The following is a 7,816-nucleotide window of genomic DNA, read 5'->3' as shown; positions in this document are numbered from 1 at the left end:
TTATCTTAATTCTAAAACACTACATAGAAAAAAACTATTGACCATTATCTATGATGAATTTGGATGCTAAATTCTCAACAAAATATTAGCAAACAACACCCAGAAATAAATTAAAAAGATCATGCATCATAATCAACCACAATTTATTCAAGGGAGGCAAGACTGGTACAATATTTACAAATAAATATACATGATACTTCACATAAACAAAATGAAAGATAAAAATTACAATATCATATTAATAGAGCTCAAAAAGGACTTAATGAAATGCAGCACTCATTTATGATCAAAACTCTCAGCAAAATGGGAATACAGGGAACATCCATCAACATATTAAAGACCATATATGACAAACTGAGAGCCACATCATACTCAATGGGCAGGAACTAAAAGCAATCTCATTAAGATCAGGAACAAAACAAGAGTGTCTCTTTTCACCACCCTTATTCAATATTGTACTGGTAGTCCTAGCCATAGCAACTAGACAAGAAAAAAAAAAGGTAATCAAATGGGAAATGAAGAAGAAAACATGTCATTATTTGCTGATGACCTAATACTGTACATAGAAAACCATAAAGCCCTCTGCCAAAAAAACTACTAGACCTGATAAATGAATTCAGCAAAGTGGCAGGGTATAAAATTAATATTCAGAAATCAGTGACATTTTTATACACCAATAATAAACTGTCAGAAAGAGAAATTAAGAATCCCCTTCACTATTGCAACAACAACAGAAAAATAAAGTACTGAAGAATAAATTTAACCAATGAAGATTATAAAACACTGAAAAAAGAAATTGAGTACCTTACAAACAAGTGTAAGCATATACTGTGTTCATGAACAGGAAAAATTAACATCATTAAAATGTCCATACTACCCAAAATAGTATATATGTTCAATGCAATTTTTACCAAAGTACCAATGAAATACTTCACAGATCTAAAACAAATATTTTAAAATATTATTTGGAACCAAATAAGATCCTGAATAGCCTCCTCAATCTTGAAAATGAAGAACATAATAAGAAGTATCTCACGTCCTGATATCAAGTTATATTACCAGGCTAAGTAATCAAAACAGTTTGGTACTTGCATAAGATCAGGCATACAGATCAATGGGACAGAAGAAAGAACCCAGAAAAACTCACACCTTTATGGTCAATTAATATTTGCCAAAGGAGGCAAAAGTATACAATGTAGTAAAGGCAATCTCTTTAATAAATGGTTTTGGGAAAATTGGACGGGTACATGCAAAAATATTAAACTAGACTACCAAATTAACACCATTCACAAAAACTCAAAATGGATAAAAGACTTAAATATAAGTTGTAAAAACCATAAAAATCTATGAAGAAAACATAGGCAGTAGACTCTCCAATATTATTTGTAGCAATATTTTTGCCCATATATCTCCTCAGACAAATGAAAAAGAGGAGAAAATAAATAAATGGGACTACATCAAACTAAAATGCTTTTGCACAGCAAAATACACCATTAACAAAATACAAAGACATCCCCCTCAATTGGAGAACATGTTTGCTTATACATCTAATAAGGGGTTAATAGCTAAAATTTATAAAGAACTTCTAAAACTCAACCCCAGAAGGTAAGCAATTCAATTAAAAATGGGCAAAATACCTGAACAGACATACAGATGTCCAATAGGCATATGAAAAAAAAATGCTTAACATCATTAATCATCAGAGAAAAGCAAAATAAAAACACAACGCAATACCACTTCACAACTGTCAGATGACTCTCATTAAATCAACAAACAACAAGTGCTGGCGAGGATGTGGAGAAAAGGGAACACTCCTGTACTGCTAGTGGGAATGCAGACTCCTATAACCACTGTGTAAAAATAGCATAGCATTTCCTCAAAAAATAAAAATTAAACTACCTAATGACCCAGCTATCCCACTTCTAGAAATATACCTAAGATTTCCAAAACACAGTGTGTCTGTAAAGTCGTGGTGCACTTTTGACCTGTCACAGGAAAACAACAAAAGATGATAGAAATGTGAAATCTGCACCAAATTAAAGGAAAACCCTCCCAGTTTCTGTAGGATGATATGGCAGCATGTGTGCATGTGCAGATGATGACATAACACTGTATATACAGCGGAGCAGCCCACGGCCATGCCAGTCGAGATGTGGATGGTACAGAGGAAAGTTCAGTGTGTTCTGTGGCTCGCTAAATTCGAATCCATGACCAAAGTGCAACGTGAATATCAGCGTGTTTATAACGAAGTGCCATCACATAGGAATAACGTTACTCAGTGGGATAAGCAGTTGAAGGAAACTGTCAGTTTGGTGGAGAAACCCCGTTCTGGTGGGCCATCAGTCAGTGACGAGTCTGTAGAGGCTATACGGGATAGCTACCTAAGGAGCCCTAAAAAATCTGTGTGTGAGCCCACATCAAACTGCACTGAATAGATATGAAACTGGGAAAGTTTTCCTTTTATTTGGTGCAGATTTCACATTTCTATCATCTTTTGTGGCTTTCCTGTGACCAGTCAAAAGTGCACCATGACTTTATGGACACACTGTACTAATTCAAAAGAAGATATGCGCCCCCATGTTTATTACAGCATTGTTTACAATAGCCAAGATCTGAAAACAGCCCAAGTGTCTGTCAGTAGAAGAGTAGATAAAAAACTGGTGGTGCATTTACACAATGGAATACTACATGAACATGAAAAAGAAAGAAATCTTAACTTTTGCAACGAGATGGATAGACCTGGAGACTATTGTGCTAAGTGAAATAAGTCAGGTAGAAAGAGACAAATATCATATAATCTCAGTTATATATGAATCTAATGAACACAATACACTGAGGAATAATATAGAAACAGAGTTCGGGTCACAAAAATAGATGGACAGCTGTCAGAGGGAAGGGGGATGAGAGGGACAGGATCAAGAAGGAGAAAGGAATAGCCCAATTATATATACATAACACACAGATACAGATAACAGGGTAGAAAGTCCCAGAGGAAAAGGGGGAATGGAGGCGGGGGGACAAAGAGGGTGAGATGGGAATGGAAAGAGACTTAACACGGGGAGTGGGGGTCCGATTTGGGGTTGTTCAGGCTGTCACATTGAATGGGACACTTGATACCACGTCAACACGATAAATTAATAATTAAAAATAAAATAAAGTGTTAAAGGCTAAAAAACAAGGTTATATTTACATGTGATGAATCTAGAAATAGGTTAATACAGTTCATGGATATCCACACTTACCAAAGAATATATTGGTAGTGTAGCAAAATATTATTTTACCAATAAATATATATAAAACAATAGGTCAGCCTAACATTTTTGCACATCAAACAGTAAATTCTGCAAACTCTAGCAATTTCTACAAAACCCTCAAAGAAAGAAAATAAGAACCAATAATATCAGCCTGCAAAATCATTTAAATGAAAAACTAACATCGATATTATCTAACATTCATGAGGTCAAAGAAAGTCTTCCTCATGCAGTCTTCTTGAAAGAAATCTATTAGAAAATGAATTTCAGCTAAATAATAGTAAAATGACTGCAAAAGCATTGCAATAGTATTGAATAAATTTCATTATGTGTTGTGATAGGCAAAATACTAATATAAGTTTTCATGAAATCTCCTCTTTTGAGTGTTGGCATGTTTGAAACATTCTACTAAACAATAGAATACGACAAATTTTAGAAATATTACTCTTGTGCTTCTATTCATTACAATGCAAAAATGAAGTAAATTTGCAAATAAAATTAGCTTTGTAATCAGTTTACTGTAGGTTAAACGAAGTTATTGTATTTTATGTGAGCCTGATCAAATTAGATGAGTCTCTAAATCAAGGCTTAGGGTTAAAAGAAACAAGTCAGAGACTCTTTCCACATGCAAGCTATACACAGCTGCAAGGAAATAAAATTTGCAACAATACATTTAGTGAGAAGAGGATACCAAGTCTTCTGGTTAACGTTGAAACATCTCTTCCATCTTAATTGTGCATGTTTGCGATAATTCACAATTAATAAACAAAGATATGATGTGGTCAGATTAAATCTAACAAAGACAAAGAACTGATCTGAATCGATTGAGTAGAATGCTGAAAATAGTTTCTACCATATTTATTTTTGAGTATAAAGTAGATTCAACATCCACTCATATTGCTCTATATTTTTCATCTCTCCTTTACTCTTTTTTAAGAAAAATTTGATCAGGCTATTTAATATGTGAGTTATTTTTATTTCAAAAAAAAATCAGTATAATGATCAGGGCCTTGAGTAACCATATGAAATGTTAACTAGTTACCAGAAGTTTCTTTATATACATTTTAAGTTCGTAATTTAGATTTTTATGATTAGCCTAATTTTATAACGATGCTTTATGTCAGAAACAGTGAAGTATGAAGAATTCAACTGATATACTGAACAAGGAAAATGTACTGGATATTTATAGATCTATATGCTCAAGTTTTAGAGACACATGATGTCTTTAATGTTCCCAAAAGGTTCAAAGACAATAAGTGCCTGATAAAAAGAAATGGGCACTGCCCTTTTTGGTGACATATTCCTGCTGCCATGTCAATGTCTTCATACAGTATCTCATTTAGATTCAGATCTTTCTCTAGTCATAGTCATTATTTGTTATCCTTCAGGGGAATGTGGAATTTAAAATTTTGTCAGAGCATCTGTTCAAAAACCACTTGAGTAGTGAGGGTTATTACTGGACAGTCTCAGCATTATGACTGCATTAACGTCAGCTAGAATATGATTTTGACAAATGAGAAATACTCTAGGCTGAGAAGAATGACTTGCTATTCAATTCTGAATAACTCAGTATACCACATGTTAGGTTGGAATAGATACAAGAATCTTATAATGATTATTGAAATCTTGATAAAGTCTCATCAAAACACTGTAGTGTATCTGAGATTTGATATTATTTTATTTATCAAACAACTAATAGAACAGTTGTCTTTCAGAAATGAAGAGATGAGATTCAAGGGCATAAAACCTTCACATTTGTTTGCTACATGATATGTTATTAATATTAGTAATCATATATTTTTTATCATTTCTAGAAGAAGTACAGTTCCAGTATTAGTCACCCTTGTAGTTATGTTCCAGAAGTTTTACATAAATTTTTATTGTGGTTATTTCAATTTTATTTTAAATACACTAGAAAAATATAAAACATAAACTACTACTACTATAAGTCCTTATAAAAGAAAATCATTTCTCTTAATAAAAATAAACATTGAATATAATATTATAAATATATAGTCATATAATATTTATAATAGTATTATAAATACATAGTTTATAATATTTATAATAGCATTAGAATCTACACATGCTATAAAATAAAATCAAACTAATCAAGGGATTGACTTCACTAAATATATTAATATTATCATGCAGATATAGGCTACTTTTTATAATTCTTCAAACTACCTTAGATATTCCTTCATTTTAGTGAATTCTATATTTTGGCAAACCTAAAAGAAATATCAAGTTTATTTATACACACCAAGAGAGAGTCTTGTAGATTTTGAGGCCAAGCTACTGCAGTTGCCACTCACATGTCAAAAAATGTCTAGTGTGTACTGCCGGCCTCAACAACACCAAAGAGGAAGAAAGAATCCACCACTGCCAACTCAAGTCAGCTATTCCATACACAGGAGCTGCCCCAGTTGTAAGAAGAAACCCTCTGCTGCTTCTCCACTTCCCCAGTCCCATCTGAATGAATTTCATTGGAAACACCTAAAGCACTTCCAAAAACCTGGTGACAAGAGAGTCTGGCAAATGTATTTACTAGCAGAGAACAAAAGAGATGAGTCAATAAGAAATGAAAAAAAATACAATAATGGAGTAATTAATTCTTCTTAATTATAAAAGTTTAAGAAAACTGGCTAAAAGTGAGATTAAGGTCAGAGTAATGGCGGGGTAGGAAGCGATACCGATAAATCTCCCCCAAAACTCAACAAGATCTTCAACCAGAAACAGAAAAACCTATACTTGGAGCTTCCAGATGCTTCACAATACACCCAAAGGTATGATTGAGTGAAAAATTGGCTAAATATATAACTAAACCCCGAAGGAAATAGGGAGTAAGAAATGCTCCGCCTTCCTCACTAACCTAAACAGGGCAGCTTTCTCTGGTAACTGTGAATATAGAAACTGAGGCGGGAAAAGGGGGTGAATACATCCAGGCCGCGACACAAACGGCCGACCCAGGCTGTGGCACGGAGATCCAAGCCGAGGAAAATCTGATCCTGTGGCAACCCGGGCAATACAAGCTAACACTCGCGCCAAACCCAAACAAAGAAAGACAAGCGGCGTGGCCATTTTACCCGGTCTCCTGGTCGGTGCGCAGTTAGTGGGCGAGAATTTCTTCCTAGGCCCTGAGAGTGGGTGCCCGTGTTGCCCCACGGAGAGGCAGGGTCAGAGGCCTTTCTGTGGGCCGAGGGCAGAGTCTCTGGGCAGCCCCAGCGCCCTGGGAAAGCCACGCACGGGAGGGAGTGAGAACTAATTCCAACGGTGGAGATTTTCCGTGCTGGAGGCTGTTTCACTCAGAGGGAATCGCGGCCGGCCTCATATCCTGGTTTGCGCGAGCAGATAAGGAGTGAGCGATTCCTCCGAGTGCCTCGGCAGTGCGCGCCCGCATTATCGCACAGAGGGGCAGAGTCAGGGGCCTTTGTGTGGGCCAAAGCAGAATCTCGGGCCGCCCCAGCGCCTTGCAAAAGCCGCGCACGGGGACGGAGCGAGACTCAATTCCAACGCTGCAACTTTTCCCTGCGGTTGGGGGTTTCACTCAGAGCGTGAGACTGCTGGCCGGATATCCTGGTCTGCGCGCGCAGCCAGTGAGTGAGAGTTTCCTCCAAGCGCCCCGGAAGTGGGCGCCCGCCTGTGTTACCGGACAGAGTGGCAGAGCCAGAGGTCTTTGAGTGGCCGGAAAGCCCGCCTGATTATGCTAGCAGCTCTGACTGACTGAGCCTTACCCAGAGCCCTGTGCTGAGTGGAAATAGAGTGGGGAGTTGCCAGCTCTTTGAGCCTCTTACTATCCAGGCAGAGGCAGCAGCAACCCCATAGCTGGATTATCAGGCTACTAATTGAGGAAGGAAAGACTAGGAGAAAGGCTCCAGGAACACGGACTCTCTCACTGTCGGAGCCTATAAATGCTAATGAGCTTCGACTGCCAACGAGACTAAAGCACAATACATGACATTGCCATAGAGACTTATCAACTGCAAACCTCCACCTGAGCGTGCCAAAGGGGCAAAACCCGGGGTACAGAGTCACCGACCAGGAAGAGGGAGAGAAAAGAAAAAGCAAGAAGATAACCTCTCAAAATCAAGAATAATCTGCAGACTTTATAACCTATCCCATTTTATTATATTTGTTCATTTGTTTCTCTTATCTTCATTCTTGATACTTTTTTTTTTCCTCCTCCAATTTGGCCGATTAACTCTCTACCGGTCTCACTCTCTCCTCTCCTTGAACTATACTACCCATAAGTGTTACATCTCCCATTATCTTTTCTCTTCTCTTCCTTTCTCTCTATGAGGGTTGCACTCCAAAACCCTTAACTCTCTCCCTCTCTCTCTCTCCTTTCTTTTTTCTTCTTTTAGTGGTTCCCTCTTTTTTTCTCTCTCTCTCTTTCTTTTCTCCCTCTATATTAGTTTCTTCCTTTCTCCTTTACATCTCCTCTCATTCAAACCTCAATAACAAACAAATTATCTTCTCTGGGACTCAAACTTATGTTTGTGGCATTTTGGGGGGTTTTTACTTCACCTTTTTAACTCACTAGCAGTGCTCCCATCCCTGGCTCT

Source organism: Saccopteryx leptura, chromosome 8, assembly GCF_036850995.1.
Source record: "Saccopteryx leptura isolate mSacLep1 chromosome 8, mSacLep1_pri_phased_curated, whole genome shotgun sequence".
Lineage (NCBI taxonomy): Eukaryota > Metazoa > Chordata > Mammalia > Chiroptera > Emballonuridae > Saccopteryx > Saccopteryx leptura.
This window is presented reverse-complemented; position numbering follows the sequence as displayed.